Here is a 17,334-nt window from a genome sequence, read left to right as displayed (position 1 = left end):
CTCTCAGCACACCCGGGAAGCAATGCAAGAAATCTGCTTAGCAGAGCCTTCACTTTGCATATTTATTGGGATCCCAGTTTCTCTCCGTTCTGGCTTCCTGGCAATTTTTTTTTTTTTTTTTTTTTTAATGGCTCCCCTGATCGAAAGGCATTTGCGAGGAGAAATTCAGCGGAGCACGAAATGATTATCTCTGCTATTGCCAAAAGTTTGCCTTGAAAAGGGGGGGTGATGAGGAGAGGACAGGGATTTAAAAAAAAAAAAAAAAAAAAATGTATATTTAAAATTAGAATCCTTAATATTAATGAAAACAGTCAGAATATGTATCTTGTTAAAAAAAAAAAAATATTTTTCTGGGCAAAAAAAAAAAAAAAAAAAAAAGGAATTGGTAGGGCTGGCTACTAGCAGGGGATGGCTGTGGAACAGGATGTGACATCAACTAAGGCGGGGGAAATTTAACTAAACACGGCAAAGGGAGAGGGGGAAAAAGAGCCCGGGGAGCGGCCGTGGGGGAGCGCCGGGGGCCGCGGGGATGGGCGGGGGTTAACCCCCTCCGTGCCGGCCCCGCCTCTCACCCGCTGGGCTGGACCCGACCCGGAGCTGCCGGGGCCGGAGAGATTCATTCTGAAAGTGCCCAACCCCCGTGCAAAGGTCCTGCCCAGGGCACACCCTCCCCGAGGGCTCTGAGCAGCCTCTGCTGGAAGGCTCGCGCTCAAATTGATTCAGGGCGGCAGGAGCAAGGAGAGGTGCAACCCTCATGCTGAGCATCCTCTGCTCCCAGTACCCCACAGAGGCTCTGCTGGTGTGCCCACAGCTTGGCTAGGGAGGGGGCACAGGCAATGCCTACCCCACGCTGCTCTGGCTGCACCCATGCCCTTCCCAGTACCCATGGGAACGGTGCACCCGTTTCTCCCTTACCCGTGCTCCAAGTGCTCTCCAGCTCACAGCTTTCCCAGGACCTCATGGACACTGTTAAGTCCCACGGTAGCTGACAGCACCACCACCCCTTTTTCGCAGGTGAGAAACGTGATGCAGAATGTCTTCCCTTAATGGGTGCCTTCGTAGAAATCACTTGGCACCAGGCCCCAATGAGCAGAGGCCCCATGAGAGGACTTTCCTCTCTTGAGTGCTCCTTGCAAAGCACTTCTGTTGTGGTCCTGTGGCAAAGGTCACTGCTGGAGTGGGAGGTGGGCTCCCTGCCCTCCCCATCAGGGCAATTGGCAGAAGCCACAGCATTTGCAGCCCAGTGACCCTGAGCTGGGGCTCGGCAGCTGAGAACAAACTGAACAAAGGCAGCGTGTTGCCATCAGTGAGTGCCCAAGGAAAGGCTGTGTGGCTGCTGCACGGCCATGGACCTTGCTGCAGTAGGATTCACCAGCACCCTGCACCTCCACGGGAAGAAAATCAGATTGGTTTAGAGAGAGCTCAGGAGAAAAAAAAAAAGCAGCCCAGATAGCAGCTGCAGGAAAGCCGGTGTGCCCAGCTATCCTCCATAGCCCTGCCTTTAATATACTTCCCTCAACATCTCCCTTTAAGGTCAATGCTTTATAGCCCATAAAAACGGAGGACCTTTAAAAAGCATTAAGCTCCCCTTGACTTTATCAAGAGCAGTGCACTGAGGCCAAAAGCATCAGGTGTGCAATGAGGTCTGAGCACATCCTCCCCTCGTGCCTTAGAAGGCTTTTTTATCGTGGATATCACCTTCCCCCAGCTGGGACTACAGCAGGAAACCTGGGAATGGGCTCTCACCCAAAATCAGGGGACAGAGAAGGGCCAGAGAGATCCCAGGGAGCAGTACCAGGTGTGGCTGTGGAATTACCCCCTTCTCCAAGTCAGCATGTTCCCAAAGTGGGACCTGTTTTCACCCCCTCCTTTGCTTTTATACACATCCAGCTCCATTGACCTTCATAGTAATAATTATGGCTTGCACCTGGGTAAATGACAAAAGCATCAGCTCTGTCATTTGTTTTAATTGATTCCTCTTTTACAGCCTTTTGTAATTAATGCCAAGAACACTGCCACAGAACCCATGCCCAAGGCTCCCATAGATAAGGCCCTGTTCATGGAGCACCCCTCCTGGGTGTAAATCACAGAAACAAAGAAATGAAAGGAAAAACTGCCCATTGTGACACAGCAGAAGAACGCAACTTGAGCCTTTGAATTCCCATGGAGTCTTACTCAGACTTGGAAAACCACCTGCAGAAAGTTGGAAAGGGCTCAGAGCTGTGAGGTCTGGAGTTCCTGCCATGGGGGCAGAGAGATGGGGGTGCGACTCTTCCACCCGCAAAAGGGAAGGTGGGAAGAGGCTGCCTGGGGGGAGGTTTCTGCACACAAAGGATCTTTTATCTGATAAAAAAAAAAAAGGCAAAGCGATAGTCCACAGTGTGGAGTGGAAGTTGGAAAAATTCTGATTAGAAAATGGAGCTGTGTTCCCTCAGGGGGAGGGTTAATCAGACTGTGAAAGAACTCAGCTGGAGGCACGGTGCTCTTCCATTGCTTGGTACAGTTAACTCGGAGCCAAGAGCCTTTCCGAAAGAACTTTCCTGGCTCCTCCAGATATTACAGGTGAAAAGCAGGCAGTGAAACCCTGTTATGCAATGCAGGAGAGCAGATTAAAACACTTCTGGATGTGGAAGTGGTGATTTGGGGAGAAGCCTGCTCCCTAGACCTGCTACCCCTCCAGCATGGGGTGCTGTGGTGTGAGGGTCCCTTCAGTGCCAAAGCATCACTTTGCCAGGATCTAGCTGGAAAGCACAAAATTTTCTATTTTCTCCTAAAAGAGCAGCTTCTTGCTGCAAACTGGTTCTCAGTCCTCTCCCACTGCTGTTATTGCTCTCTAAGAAACCTCTTGTGGAGCCTCTTGTTCACTGGGATCCTGCTCCCTTCTTCCCCACAGGGATGAAGGCTATTCCAGGCATGGGGAAAACAGCTTCTGTGACATTTTGTTACCTCCAGAAAGGCACATTTCAGTCAATTTTTTTCAAATGGCCTATTTGTAACCTCATTTGTCACCTCTGGGATCCCCAACACCAACCCATCCCACCATGCCCACTGACCATGTCTCTCAGCATCACAAGGCTCTGAAACACCTCCAGGGAAATCCACCCTCCAAGGGAATCAGACCCATGTGATCTTCCTGAATAACTCATTTCATGCAGACAGACTCAATGATGAACAGAGGATGTTTTCTTCTGGCAGCCTGGGTGCCACAGTGTGATAGATTTTCCCCTTGTCTTTCTGTAGGAGCTGCCTTGGGATCCCAGCTACAGGTACTGGGGCTGAATTTCTCTACTGAAGTCAACACAAAGGAAGGCAAAAATTGTTGTTTCTTGGGAAATGGGCCCACTCTGGTAGAAGATGCTAAGATAGACACTATGGGTGGAGACACCTGGACAAAGATGTTATGTGTCACACATCCAGCCTGCCAGTGGCCACTTGCTGCCCTTTTTCTTCCCTTAAAAAGTGGAAACATTTTGGGAAAATAGCTCGTTTTTGCTGCACGTTTATACAGCATATCATCCAAAGTGGCTCTGGGCCACAGTGATCAGACACAGTGCTCTGCTCCAAACAGTACTTCTAAATGAACGCATTTCCTCCTGCTTCATTACCAACTTCTGAGGCTTCCCTGGTGAGGATCCCACCTCAGCTGAGCTCTATTTCCATGGGGAGAGGCACAGGAGAGGCAGCCATGCTCCTTTAAGGCAGGGCTCCACGCACCTCGGGCAGAGCATCACCGTAACGTGATGCGGCAGTTGCTAAGGTAACAGCACCAACATATTTCTTCATGAATAGCGAAGCAAATTGTCATGGAAGAGTAAAACCCACACGCGTTGCCAGGATATGTGTTCTGTTGCCCCGGGGTTACAAGTATTCACGGGCTGTTTATTTTTTTTCCCATCTTGAAAAACGCTCCTGCGTGTGCCCGTGTACTACTGATGTCCAGGCACATCTCGGTTGCAGCTGCCTTTGCTCACTCTCAACACAGACACCAAATGGAGGTGGTGTATTTGGCCAAAGCATGGCAAGGGACTTTGTCTGGGTCTCTCAAAGCACCCCTAAGTGTGGTTCTTTGCTTTGCTCCTTGGCTGACCGTGTGTTTATGCCTCCTAATTGTCCTGAGCTGCTGATCTGGGGTCAGCAAGGCTGAGTCCCAGGAGCTTTACTTGCTGTGTTAGCATTAAGGGTTCAAAATGGATCTGAAGGACTGAGGAGATAGAAAAGCAAGATGCACAGATGGATCTGAAAAGATGGCTTGCTTTTTTGTAAGTTTTAGAAAACAACTCTCCTTCTCTGCAGCTCTTCACCTCCCAGCTCAGAAGTGGTTGGAGGAGCAAGCTCTGCCTGACTTCAATCCATCTCCTAATGCTTTGGGGATACCAAGAACAGGTCAGCAACCAGCAGTGCGCATCAGGAATGGTAAGAACCAGCCTCTTGCATCAGGGACCAGGAATAAAACAGCAGCCAAAGAACTGGGGAGGTGCAGAGGATGAATAGGAAAAGAGCTGGAACAGAGCACAGTGCACAGTTGTGTCTGTGCAGGACCTTCCTCCAACGCAGGCCATGGGGGAACTTCCTCATTAAAACAATGTGGATAATGCTTCTCAGCTCTCTGCAGCTCATTTTGGTGAAGAGATGAGTCCATTCCCATTGCTGCAGAAGTCTGGGATGACCCCGAGGCAAAGCCAGCTCTCAGCTGCACTGCCCCAGGCAGCTTGGGATTGGTTGCAGCTCTCTCCCTGTAATTTGCCTTGACTTTCCTTTTCCTAGTGCAAACAGCACACGGATATTTTTTGCCTTTGTGTCTTGTGAATTCCTGGAGCCTTTGCAGGTGTATCCAACATTTCCAGGTGGTAGCACAGCTAGTTCCACTGGAGGCATTGCCTTTCCCTTTGTTTTTGGTATGTTGTATTTTTAACTCATCAGACGCTTCTGTCCAAGCCTCACAGTTGGAAATTTTGTTGCACTGCTTTTAAAGAGCAGAACAATGCCTTTCCTGGTCTGTTCATCACTGAAATAACTCAAGGAACAGAGCAAGAAGGATAAAACCTCAGCCAGGCCATACACTGTGCAAACATCCCTTTCTTCCTGGCACTTAATAGTGGCTTCGTGTTTGCTTCGATTGCGCCTAATAGATTCTCTTCGAAAGAAAACCACATGCACCTTAGCAGATTTGGAAGGGTTGAACTCACCCGAGGATCGATGCTTGCTGTCTACAAACTCCTTTGCTGTCTCAGTCAGGCAAAACCCCCAGCGTGGTCCTGGTGTTTCAGGCACCTGGAGAGAGCCCACACTTTCTACCGTGCTATTGTATCAACATATGGGGTCAAGGAGGATAATAGCAAACATCAGAGTCTCCTCGAGCACAATTCACACCAGGAGGATTGTCGCATGCAGTTCAGTAGCCTGATTGCTTCGAAATAGCACAGGATTGCGTGTGCTCCTTGAGAAGCCACTTGCTTCATGAGAGCTTTCAAGGAGAAAAAGAGCGTCTAGGAAAGGTGGGAGTCACGCCGTTGTGCAAAGTTTGCCTCTTTCCATTTATTTGCAGCACGTGGATGACAGATCAAGTGGTATTGCGAGGCTTCCAGGTGCCCTCCTGCATCTTCCATGGAGGGAAGGCAGTGCTTGCTGCTGCCCAGGGCTCTGCTCACTCGGGTGTTCTGCAGCTAATGGGAAGAAGCCTCATTAAGAAACACAGATGAATCGAATAGAGAAAAAAATAAATAAATGAAAAGAAAAACAATGCACTCCTGAAGTGATATTGACTCATTGGGAGGGAAGTGCAGACAACAGCTTATGTTGCTAAAAAAACAAGTTTGTGCTGTTTTGGGTTCAGCATTTTAGCCAACTGTTAAGAACTTTAGAGTAAATCTCAGCATTTCCCAGGGCCCAGATTGCATATTGGACCATATACCCTGAAATGTTTTTATTTAATTTGAGTCCACATTATGCTGCCTACATATGGTGACACACACATTTCATTTTATGTAGCAGATGCTGCTTTGCTATTGAGAATGTAATATACTGAGTATATTATAGTGTCATTTGGTTTAGGGTAACTGCAGTGTTTCTTAACTCTGATTAGCCTTAATTTTAAACCTGATTTCCTAAGGAAATGAAGCTTATGAGATCCTGCTCTGTATGCATATGCTGTGCGATGTGCATCCCTCTGCTTGTCCATCATTCTCCCATTTCTTTTGAGCTCACCCACCGTTCTCAAAGCAAGATGGGAAAACCTGGTTTGCTTCCCCTAACTCTGCACTAAAAGACTTCACAGGGGAGAAGGAGTTCACCATCCAGGCACATGAGTCCTGGGGAACTGAGCTGACTTAGCACTTTCCCCTAAACTGTAAGCACTTCTGAAAATTAAAGAGCTGAGGGTAACAAGGCCACACTCCCATAGCACCTGGAAAGAGGGATCGGTCAGGCTAAATTGTGCTGCTCTGCACAGAGGCAAAAGACCATCTCAGTCTTAATTAGAAGCTAATTAAAGACTTCAAGTGATTTTCTCTTTGCTGCTCTCTCTGCTGGCCCCGAGGTTGAGCTGCAGACACTGGATTCCCATTCTGACAGTGTTCACATTGCTGCAGGGCAGCCCCAGATCCAACACCAAACATGGCGCAACTTGGCAGCAGCTCCAGCTCCATCCTGCTGCTTGTGTTTGACTCATCTGCTCTCGTTTTCAGATGTTTTCCTCAGAATTCATGCTTGGGTTTGCTGAGATCTTTTTAGAGGCAGCGGGGCACAGCTGTGATTGAATTACACCATGAAAGCTGGATGGCATTTTTAATGCAGCCAGTATTGGTAGTATTCTGCAATTCTGTGTCATTTCCCAGCAAAATATCCTGTTTAGCATGTTAAAATAGCACCCGCTCACCCTAGGTGCTGCATGGCCCTGCGTGCGTGAACTCTGTCTTGTTACAGCACCAATTCTGCCAAGGATGGCCATAAACAGCACTTAGTGATGCATAATATATGAAAATGGCTCACACTGAGCTTTTAGATACAGAAAGATTTTTTTCTCTTAATACTATTACAACATTCTCCTGCAGCCATTCAAGCACTGTCATAAATATTTAAAAGGTTGTTTAAAATACCCAGTCAGTGCTGAGTGAATATTTATGGCCCCCAACCCCCTGACCTTTAGATTTAGGGTATGGCATACATAAACCAGGCTCATTAAACCGTATACCACAGGTCAGCCTGGGGATTGGATCAGAACTCAAAACTCCTTCTGAACATTTAGAATTGCTAAAGCTCCCAGTGGTAAAGAAACAGTGCAACAAATAGAGACTGCGGTTGGATCTGGACGAGATGGCTCTGTTGGGACCAGCACAGAGATGAGGAGTGCATGGATCTCTCTCCTTTTATTCCCTTCCCTCGCCTTGGGGATAGTGACAACCCAAGTTGTCCCAAGAGAGACAACGATAGAGGTGGGCTGAACAGCCAGGAGCTGTCCATGGTGCTGAAAGCGGAGGGGAAACGCAATATAGGCTGTTCCCAGAGGAATCGCCTGTGGGTTTGTATGTTCTTGGATTTGTCCCTCTGTAGTGCTAAATCCCCAGTGACACAGAGCCGGGTGTGTTCAGCCGAATTAGGACCTCCTTGCCTTCATTCAGGTTTTTCTAGCAGACCCGCTGCAGTTAAATACTTTAATCAGAGCCAATCAGAGATTTTCAAAACCTCCACGTATCCCAGCTGGTGCATCTTTTTCTTTGTTGTTCAATTTCTTGAGAATTATGACTCACATTCAGTGTTTTCAAGCTAAAGCCTTGCATTCCCCCTGCACGCTCAGTCCAGATCTCTCCTCCCCCAAATGCTGCCCAAGATGGGACTGAGGTGAGGAGCAGCCAGGATCCAGGGAGGGGACTGCACAGCATCTTCACGCTTCTCAGAGTATGGCTTTAAGAGCTTTAAGGCCCTTCAGATCTGCCTGTAGCCAGGGTTTTGAAATGTTCCCCTGATGTATTTGCATATTTAAAAATAAGGGAACACTGAGAAGATAAATGCAAAGGGCTTGAGCATGGCAAGAAGTGACCTGCAGAACCCAAAGGGTGGCATCTAGAGAAACCCCATTCAAGTCACTGGAAAAGGCAAATGCTGTGAACATTTTATCCATTCAATATCCCCCACGGATATAGCAGGTGTGCTGGGCAGCCCCAGATCAGCACTGCATGTTGGCTCACTTGCTGTGTTGGGGGGGCCAAAAAAGTGTGACCTATAGAGAGTCACTGGGTATTGATATCCATAATTCACAGATGCTCCTGGCAAGAACTCACATAATGCTCTTGGCAACTCTGTCCTGATGAAGGTGAGGGAAAACTGGCAGAGGCAAAGGGAACAAGTGTCTGGGTTTCTGGCAGTTTATGCTCCAGTTGGACCATGTGGCCGGAGCCCATGTGTTAAATAACCCAAGCCCAGCACGAGTGAGCAAGGAGCAAGGCTAAAGTGCCACTTAAAGCTTAATGGGGTTGGTAACAAGCTCTGGTTGCTCAGTTTGGGCAGACAGACTTCACACTTATTGCAGTGCGATGCCAGATGAGCACCACTCAGCTGCCTCTTACCATCCTGGGGGGAGAACTGCTGCAGGGAGTATTTGCAGCTGGGTTTTATGTGTGCTGCTGCAATCCCAAGCACAATTTTCCCATCTAGATAGTGGTAATCAGCACAGCAAAGGTGCTTCTCTTGCTTTTCTGATGATGGGCTTCCCACGATTCACACCCACTTCTGGGAGGCATTCCTGGTCCCCTGACATATCACTGCCCTAATTGCCCTGCTACCAGTAAATATCTTCCAGGCGTATGCCACAAATTAGCCATGGGAATTGGATGACATTCTTTTCCCGATATTCCCAGCTTTGTTAGCTGGAATTGATTCTGCTTCTACATTAGCTGGAAAATAAACAAAACCCCAGCCAAGCTGGCTGCGTGCCTATTGCTGGGAACCTGCTGGAAAAGATGAAAGATCCAATATTGCAATTAATAGGTCCACAGGGGTGTTTCGAGAAGTGCTTCAGTGTCCTCACTTTGCCGTAACACTTTGCAATGCCTTCAGTGCTCCCTTTCAAACCCAAACAAGAGCTGCTGCAAATAATCCTTGTACTTCCCGGGCTTACTTCCTGTGGGGACCCACCAGGATCTGCCTTTCTCCTCCTGTTAGTGTCCTCCCAAGGCTGCTGACAGCCTACAGAGTCACAGGGGGAAGCAGGAATGTCTATCCCCACTCTCTGTCTTGGTTCCTTGTTTCCTGTAGCTTGGGAAGTCAGAAAGAATAACTGCAATGCTTATTTCTCTCTATGTAAATAGTTGGGAAATGCTCAGATGGTCAGAGTCGCACTGATCATGGAAGGTTTTGATGGGTGGAGGGAGGTCTGTGGTGTACAGAAATGGGTGCTGGCTTGGTGGGGTTAAGACTTGTTGGGATCCAGCTCTCATTTGTGATACCAAAGTGAGGGCAAAATCTGAATCCCTGGATTTAGACCTACTGATGTCCCAGAAAGATCTTTCCCCACTTTGTTGCTTTTGGGAGCCTTGTCTTCACAGAGGAAAAAGTTTTCTCAAAGACATCCAAAGGAGTACCCAGCAGAACCTTTGGGGATCCTGTGGGACCCCCTCTGGCTGCCTTGGATTTGTGCTTTCCATGCTCCAAAGCCTGAATTTTCAGTGCCTGCATAGGAAAGGGCAAGGAGCTGATGGAAGTTAAGCCATCTGCAGGAAGGCATAAGGTTATGTGCATCATCAAAGCCAACCTTTATGGGTGTTTGACTAGCAGCTGTTTGTAGGCACTCAGCACATTAACAAGGTTGCTGCTGTTTATTATGCAGTCATCACTTTAAACCCTCTCCTTTTATTCCTCTCACTCCACAAGAACCCAAATGGAGCAATAAAAATCCCACCTGAGGGTGACAACTAATTACCTTTACCATTCGTCCCTGAGCCTGATGCACTCATTGCTGGAAAGCCAGCACCCAGGGCTTGTTTATACTCCATGTGGTGAGAAGTACAGGCACAGTCCACATCTGCTGCCCCCCAGGATGGCAAAACCCCAATGGAGGACTGAGGAGGATAGTTTGGAGCAATCCCCATCCACACCACTGGACAAAACCTCTCTGGACTGAAACCAGCCCTGCTTTCCTTCTCTGTCCTCGGGGAAACCCAGAGCCAGGCTGGTGAGGGAAGCTGAACTGTTGTCTTCACTGGGTGAAAGTCTCTCCCATAGCAGTGTTTTTTAAAAATTAAATGCTCGCGTCCAATTGTATTTGCATTGTGTAATGTTCTTACCCAATGCAATCACTTCAAATCACTGTTCTTCAAATCCTCAGGGACATCTGCAGTGAACAGAGGGCCCAGGTCAAGTATAAACCTTCTGGTTTGTTTGGGAATGTGTGTGTCAGTGTTACCATTGCATTAATGAACCATGTAAATCACAGCCAGTTGTTAAATAATGGGCGGGAGGAGGAGGGGAAGGCAGAAGGGAGTTCATACCTTTTACAGGGAGAGTTTTGCAGCGACAAGAAAAAAAAAATCTGTGTCACTGTTGCAGCTTGCCAGCTTGGAGGACATAAGTTTCCCATCTAAATATTGCTTCTTCAGAGGCTCTCGCTGCTCCCAGGAGATTCTGCAGAAATTTGTAAAGCCCAATGTTAGCATGCCTTTAGAAAAGTATTACAGAAAGATAATGTGGATAGAAATTTCAGACGATAAAAAAAAAAAAGGTAGAGAGAGGCAGGTTGCTTGTTTTTTTCTTTAAGCTGCATTGAGATGCAGGATTCAGACTCTGACATCCATCAACAACACCCAAACTCATAGGGATGTTCCTGGTTTGTCAATCGCCCTTCGGTTTGCACATGAACAAAGCCCAGTCCTAAGAGGGCATCTTCCACTTCCACATAATATACAGTTATTACCTCAATATTAAAGGAAAATACAAAGGGAAACTGGACAACAAGGCATACTGCTTGGCTGGAATTGTGGATCTTCACTGCTGCAGACGTGCAGAATCTTTGGATAGCTCAAATCAGCTACTCTTCCTGCTCCCTTCCCTAAGAACACAAACCAGGTCTGTATAAGGCAGAAGTGTTATTTCAGTTACCATTCTCCTAAGTCACCTTCACTTCGGAGATAGTGAAGAAGAGAGCAGTAAATGGAGATGGAGCATTAGGGCAGCAGTGGTCCCAACCTCACTGGGAACTTTCAAACTCATCATACCTTTCCCACAACAGGTGAATTGTGCCTTAGGAAGTAGATGGAGAGAAAACATAGGAACTGCAGAAGTGTTTTTGCCATTTTGCCCCTTGATTACCGAATACTGCCAGTACACCAGCCTCCTACAAAGAGCAGCAACCCCAGCTTGAAGCCTGATGGAGCCCATCAGGGCAGGAGCCATGAGTCAGGCTGCCCTAATTGCCTTCACCTGTGGCAAAGCCCTCTTTATTTCACTTAGCAGCCCTCCAACCACACAACCTCACTGTGCAAACCCAATCCAATTCCATCTCTGCTGGCCCATGGCCCACAGCACTGCTGCACGTTTTTCTTCCCATTTCAAAGCTGACATTTGCAAATACACGCATTTATACATCACACCATTTTTTTAAGCCAAGCTAGAGTGAGACAGATACTCATTTGTCTATGTAATAGTGAGATGCCATCAACGCCTCAAGTTGCACATTTTGCATCTGTAGAAGCCAGGTAGTTACATGCCATAATGATGAACCATCAGCTGAGATGTTGCAGAGTGACAGGGACATTCTGCATTTTACAGCTGTTTGTGAAAACAGTCCCTGGTCGATAAGTACTGATTTTCTCAGGAGGAGGAGACCCTGTTTGCAACTGATATTTTCAAGGAAACAGTGAGCCTGGAGCCGGTGCAATGCTGGGCAGCAGCACGGGGTGAGATGTCGCTGTGCTGGAAATAGCCAATGATCTGTTCCATTGATCCTCACCTAGATGTGGCTCAAGGGGATCTGGAGTTAGAGAAGTGTAATAATAACAGGATTTTCTATTTTCTTTGCTGAGATAAGCAGCTTTGGAGCTCTGTTACCTTACTCCTTGTCCATGATTTAGTTTTAGCTTTTTTTGCAGCAGTTGATGCCAAATGATATCCCAGTGTAGGGATCTTCCTCTGCCCCAGACCATACAGGTGGCAGAGAGACATCACCCAAGGACTCCCTGCCCATGCAGGCTGGACCAAAACAGCCGGACATGAACAGCAAAGCTGGATGAGATCAAACATTTTCACAGCCTGAGCGATTCCAACACTTGCAAAGGAGCAACAGAAACAAAACTACCCTCAGAGATCCTCCATTACCTCTACCCTCAGAAGGCTCAGCCCCAAGTTTCAGTGGGAGCAGCATCAGACATTGGATTTATTCTTACCAAAAAGGCTGAATTTGTTGATGAGCTCTTTCCAGAAATGTAAAGTTTATTAAATCCAACAGTAGGTAGGAGATGTTTCAATGTGTTTGATAGGAAACTAGTTTCTTCCAGGCTGGCAATGCTTCCTTTCGTTTTCACCCTCTGTGGAAGATTTTAGGGTGGTAAGGATATTAAATATGTCCATATAATGCAGCTTCAGACAGCAAAAAGGATTAAAACTCGACTCCAGAAAAGGAAAGGAAGTCAGATTACTTGTCAAAATTAAATTTGCCTTTGGAAGCCATTACTTTCTACATTAAAAAGCTCCGGGGATTAAGAGATAAAGAAGCTAAATCCAATCTGGAGACAGGCTCAGTGGGAAATGTCAGCCAGCCAGTAATCTCAGCTCTTTTCTTTAATAGGATCCTCCTGGAGTCAAAGAAAGCAAGAACAATTATTTAATTCCATTTTGAATCCTGGCTTCCTTATCCACCTGGCTCAGCATCACTTTCAGCAGTAAACCAACCCATAGTCCGGACCTTGCAACCCCATGCACTTTGTGCTTTGCCATCTGTGGGGATTTTTTTTGTTCATTTTGGTTTGTTTTTAAGAGTAATAAATAAAAACGCACAATACACTGAGGAAGATATAAAGCCACAGCCATGGAGAACAAACCACACTGTGCCCCAGCATCCCAGCACCAGTAAGCCAGTAACCATGGTTGCACCATTCTCTGCAGGGACAGCTGTCTGCGCAGACACACATGCATTGACTCAGAGGATGACTTAATTCTTCAACGAGATACAAAAGATGGGAGAAGCTCTATGCTATCCAACACACAGATTGATTCACAGCAAAGATTCCTTTAACTCAAGCACCAGATAAAGATCTTTGGATGCTACTATGGACAGACGTCTGTAGCCAATATACGCTGAAGTGCTTTACAGCTCAATGAGAAGCCTGCAATAAGGGTAGTAAAGCACTGGCACAGGTTGCCCAGAGAGTTGGTGGATACCACAACCCTGGAGACATCTGAGGTCAAGGGACAGGGCTATAAGCACCTGCTGGAGCTGTGGGTGTCCCTGTTCATTGCAGGAATTGGGACCAGATGGCCTTTAAAAGGTCCCTTCCAACTCAAACTGTTCTGTGATTCTTACACAAGCAGAAGGTACGTGCTCCCATTGCCACAGACAAGGAGATCAAGGCTGTAGTGGAGGATCTTGTTTAACAAAGGCCCTGATTACCCCATCCCTGGAGTTCAAAAAGTGGGCAAGAAGCAAATACTGGGTACAAGTCTCATTCATAGTAAGAGATGGAGAGATCATGCACCAGAGTTCAGCTGAATGCATGTGTAAAGCGATGTAAAGCACAACAATGACAGCAGAGCAGCAAGATTCTAGGTTGCAACAAGTAAGGATTTGTTCAAACACAGCAGCCACAGAAATAAGGTAAAAGAGCTGCCTACCCTTGGAAGACCTCCAGTATACAGAGATGTCCAGTGAGATCCCCTTGCCACCAATGCCAACCCTTAAATGAAGCCTGGGCAGGGGTGGATCCTGGCTCCACCCCTTCCAATTGCTCAGGTGCACTGCATACACCTGAGCTCCCCTGGGTTGGCCCTGCCTTCCCACCAGGTGCTCAATCACTGCTTCAAGCCATGACTTAGCATTTTCACTACAGCATGCAGCAAACTGTGGGTCAAGAACTATTCATCTAGAGGTTCTCTTCTACTTAGAAATGGAATAAATAATAATAATAATAATAATAAAAAACAGCCACAGAAACAAATGATGGTGCTTCACCAGGAAGGAGAAAAGCAAAGGCTCTACCATAGCCCAGTGACTTTTGTTGCTTCCTACTAGGATGTCACAGGGGTCTGCAGGAGCAGGGCTGACAGCTTCCACCTGGCCTTGGCCCCCAGCACATCCATCCACAATTAAAGGCTTGCCTCTATCCTTCACATCACCAAACCCATACACACACATATCGAAGGGACAGCAGGGCCAAATGCAGCATCTTCAGATGCTTGAGCCTGGAGGTATGATAATTTAAACAAATAACAAGGGGAAGTGAAGGGAATAAACCGCGGCAAGGCTAGCCAAGTGGATGCACTTGAAGGGCTTCTGGAGCTGGCAATGCAGGTTTCATAGCACAGGAAATGTTCTGGGTGACACCGTGCCCTGGGATGCCACTGCCAACTGTACCAGTGCCAGTCCTACCCAGCAAAGCCAAGGCAGCCCTTCATTCCTGATGCATGCTTTTTTTTTTTTTTTAATTAAACTAGCTGTAGGGAAATATAACATTTTCCTTCTGTAATTCATCCCCACGGCTCCCCTATTTTGTCATTTTAATTAAAACCAGTCCCTGCCACAGTTTGGATGTTTGCAGCGATTAGTATTAAATCAAGTTCAAGCCTTAGGGACTGGTCCATTTTCTGTTGTTTTTTTTTCATTGTTGATGGGCATTCACAGCCAAAAAAACAGGGTCTGAGGCTGAATGCCTGAAAAGGGCAGTGCAGCCAGCACGGATGTCCCTGTCACTGTCCCCATCCCACATGCAGTTCATGAGTTCAGCGGGCACAGAGGGCAGTGCCATGCCCCAAATTTCAGCCTTGGCACTCCTACAGCTGAGCTGCATTTTTCGCCCATGTACCCTGACTTGATTTTCCTTTGGAGAATAACTCTTTGTTTTAATTGCTTCTCATTAAACCCGCTGTTACTCTTCAGCTTGCATACACAGAGCAATAGACTGTTGTCAGTGCTATAATATAAGGGAGACAATGGGAGCTCAACTGCCCACCCTGGACCTGGCTCTGGTCATCCCTCCCTCCCTAGCAATTGTGCTATTTTGCAGCTGGAATTTTCCTTAGTGCCCAGCCTGAACCTGCTTTTCTTCCAGATTAAGTAAGTTGCCCAGAGCTGCTTTGATCATTGTTGCTGTTTTAATCAGGAGTTGTAAGGTATTCAACGTTTTTGTTAAATGTACAGCTTCAGAGAGAGAGAGTTGCATGGGACTCATGCACTTCACCTCAAATAAAGCTCTCATTGTTCGCTTTTATAGTGTCAGAGCAAAGGTGGAAAAGCATGACCTATGAATCAGCTAATGGCTCAGAAACACAGAAAGGAGGGAAAGACGAAAGTACTCAGGAAGGGTTTGTTAAATCTTTTTTCTTTTTCTTTTTTTTCCCCTCATGGTTGTGTGCTTTTTCTGTGCTCAATTCAAAAAAATTTTGAGTAGTGCTCAGTGTTTTGGACAACCAGTGGAGCCCAGAAGCTCACCATTGCCATAATACGAGTTTGGCTCCCAGCTGCAGGAGGCACAAAGGGCCAGCGCTGACTGCGAAACCCCCCCAGTGTTTTCTGACCCCCCTGGGACAGCACCCATCCTGGAACCCCCCGAGGAATCAGCTTATTTTAATAACAGCCCAAATGTTCGGAGAAGAAAGCAATCGAGACCTACCCACCCATGCCCCTGCTGAACCATGGGAATACAGGGTTGGGAGAATGCAGTTATCCAAGTAACAAAAATAAAAATAAAAATAAAAAAAAAACCATGCATGTACATGTGTACAAATATCAGAAATCTCCCCCTGAGCCCTCCAATTGCCATGGCAGACGGGCACGTCTTCCGCAGCGCAGGAGGATGCTCGGAGCTCTGCTGAGGCACGGAGGAGAGCGGTGGCCAAGGGGGGAAGCGAGAGGCGGGCAGCGCTGCCAGCCTCGGCTGCTGAGCCCGAGCAGATGGAGGAACAGGAGGGAGCACTGCAGAGTGTGTCAAGATTGTGATTTTGCACAAGAGAAAACTGTTCTTCCCAAAAGGAGGGGAAAAAAAAAAAAAAAAAAAAAAAAGAGTTATCTCATCAACAAGTCTTCAAGATTGTGGAGATCACAAGCCTGCTGCAAGTCAAAGCTATGGAAATGAAGAGCTGTACAGTCAGAAACAGGATTGCTGGTTTTTATTTCTCACAGGCAAAGGAGGAGAGCAGCTGCAGCCACTCCATGCCCTGCTCAGGCTTTAACAAAGTGCAGGTGAGGGGCCATATGCAGCCACTGCACACCTACCTCACAGTGACCCCTAGAAAATGGGATCATTGCAAACAAAAAGTTGAAATCTATTTACCAAGACCTCAGAGAAATAGAAACCACCTCTAAATACCAAACAAAGAAGAAAAAGAAGGAACAAAAGTCTTGCACTAACCTAGAGATGCAGGAAAAACCCCAAACCTTCTCCTTTCTTCTTCCCAGGCTTCTACAGCCTCCTTGCTAATGACTTGATACTTAATTAATAGTCATTAAAGTTATTCATCACACCTGACTCAGGCTTGGCTATGACAAGCTGTGGGGGCTTACTACAGAGGAATGTGGTTTAACCCCTTCCCTGCCCAGCACTTCTGTGTTGAACCCTGCTCTCCTTCTGGGATCTGATCGATGTTTTTATCATGAGCCTTATATCATCCTGTGTCCTTTGGCTGCATCTCATCCAGCTTCCCACACAAGCCATGAGCAGAGGTGGGAAAGCGGAGCCTACAAAACCAGGAAAGCGTCACGTTCGAGTGTTTTTCTGCTCTTCTATTTCCAGGAGCAGCCAGTCCTAGAATTTCAAGGGGGAAAGCCGTTGTTAATGGGGAAGATCCAATAACTCCCTGCAGTGTCTGCTCCTCTGCACCCTGGGACTGTGATCCTTGGCTCCGTGTGCACTCCTGAATGGAGGAGCACAAATCTCAGGTCTGCGAAGCAAACTGCTCATCCCCAGGGGTGCTGTGGCTGGGGTTGGGAGCCAGATGCACATCCAGACCTGGAGTGCAGAGCTGGGAATGCCATGGGCTTGCAATGAAATGCCCTGCACAGAGCAGTTCACTGAGCTGGCATTCCTGGAGCTTCAGAGTGAAGGGCTGTACCACACACATCCGCACAGCTTTATGTCAGTGCTACAGAGATGCCTGAGAATAAATTAAATGCATCCAACTCCCTGTAGAACGATGAAT

The 17,334-nt window shown here is 47.2% G+C and overlaps 1 long non-coding RNA gene across 3 annotated transcripts; it reads right to left on the bottom strand.

Moving 5' to 3' along the window:
* LOC110407018 lies at positions 7,998-13,843 on the bottom strand. 3 transcript variants are annotated; one of them, XR_002443684.1, is made up of 5 exons: positions 13,816-13,843; positions 12,372-12,512; positions 10,952-11,038; positions 10,482-10,614; positions 7,999-10,324 (listed from the first exon to the last, which is right to left on the bottom strand). It is a non-coding gene; the product is annotated as an uncharacterized LOC110407018 (long non-coding RNA). The 3 variants fall into 3 exon arrangements; XR_002443685.1 differs by lacking the exon at positions 13,816-13,843 and having other exon boundaries at positions 7,998-10,324; positions 10,952-11,057; positions 12,372-12,543; XR_002443683.1 differs by lacking the exon at positions 13,816-13,843 and having other exon boundaries at positions 7,998-10,324; positions 12,372-12,543.

Source organism: Numida meleagris, chromosome 16 (assembly GCF_002078875.1).
Source record: "Numida meleagris isolate 19003 breed g44 Domestic line chromosome 16, NumMel1.0, whole genome shotgun sequence".
NCBI lineage: Eukaryota > Metazoa > Chordata > Aves > Galliformes > Numididae > Numida > Numida meleagris.
This window is presented reverse-complemented; position numbering and strand designations above follow the sequence as displayed.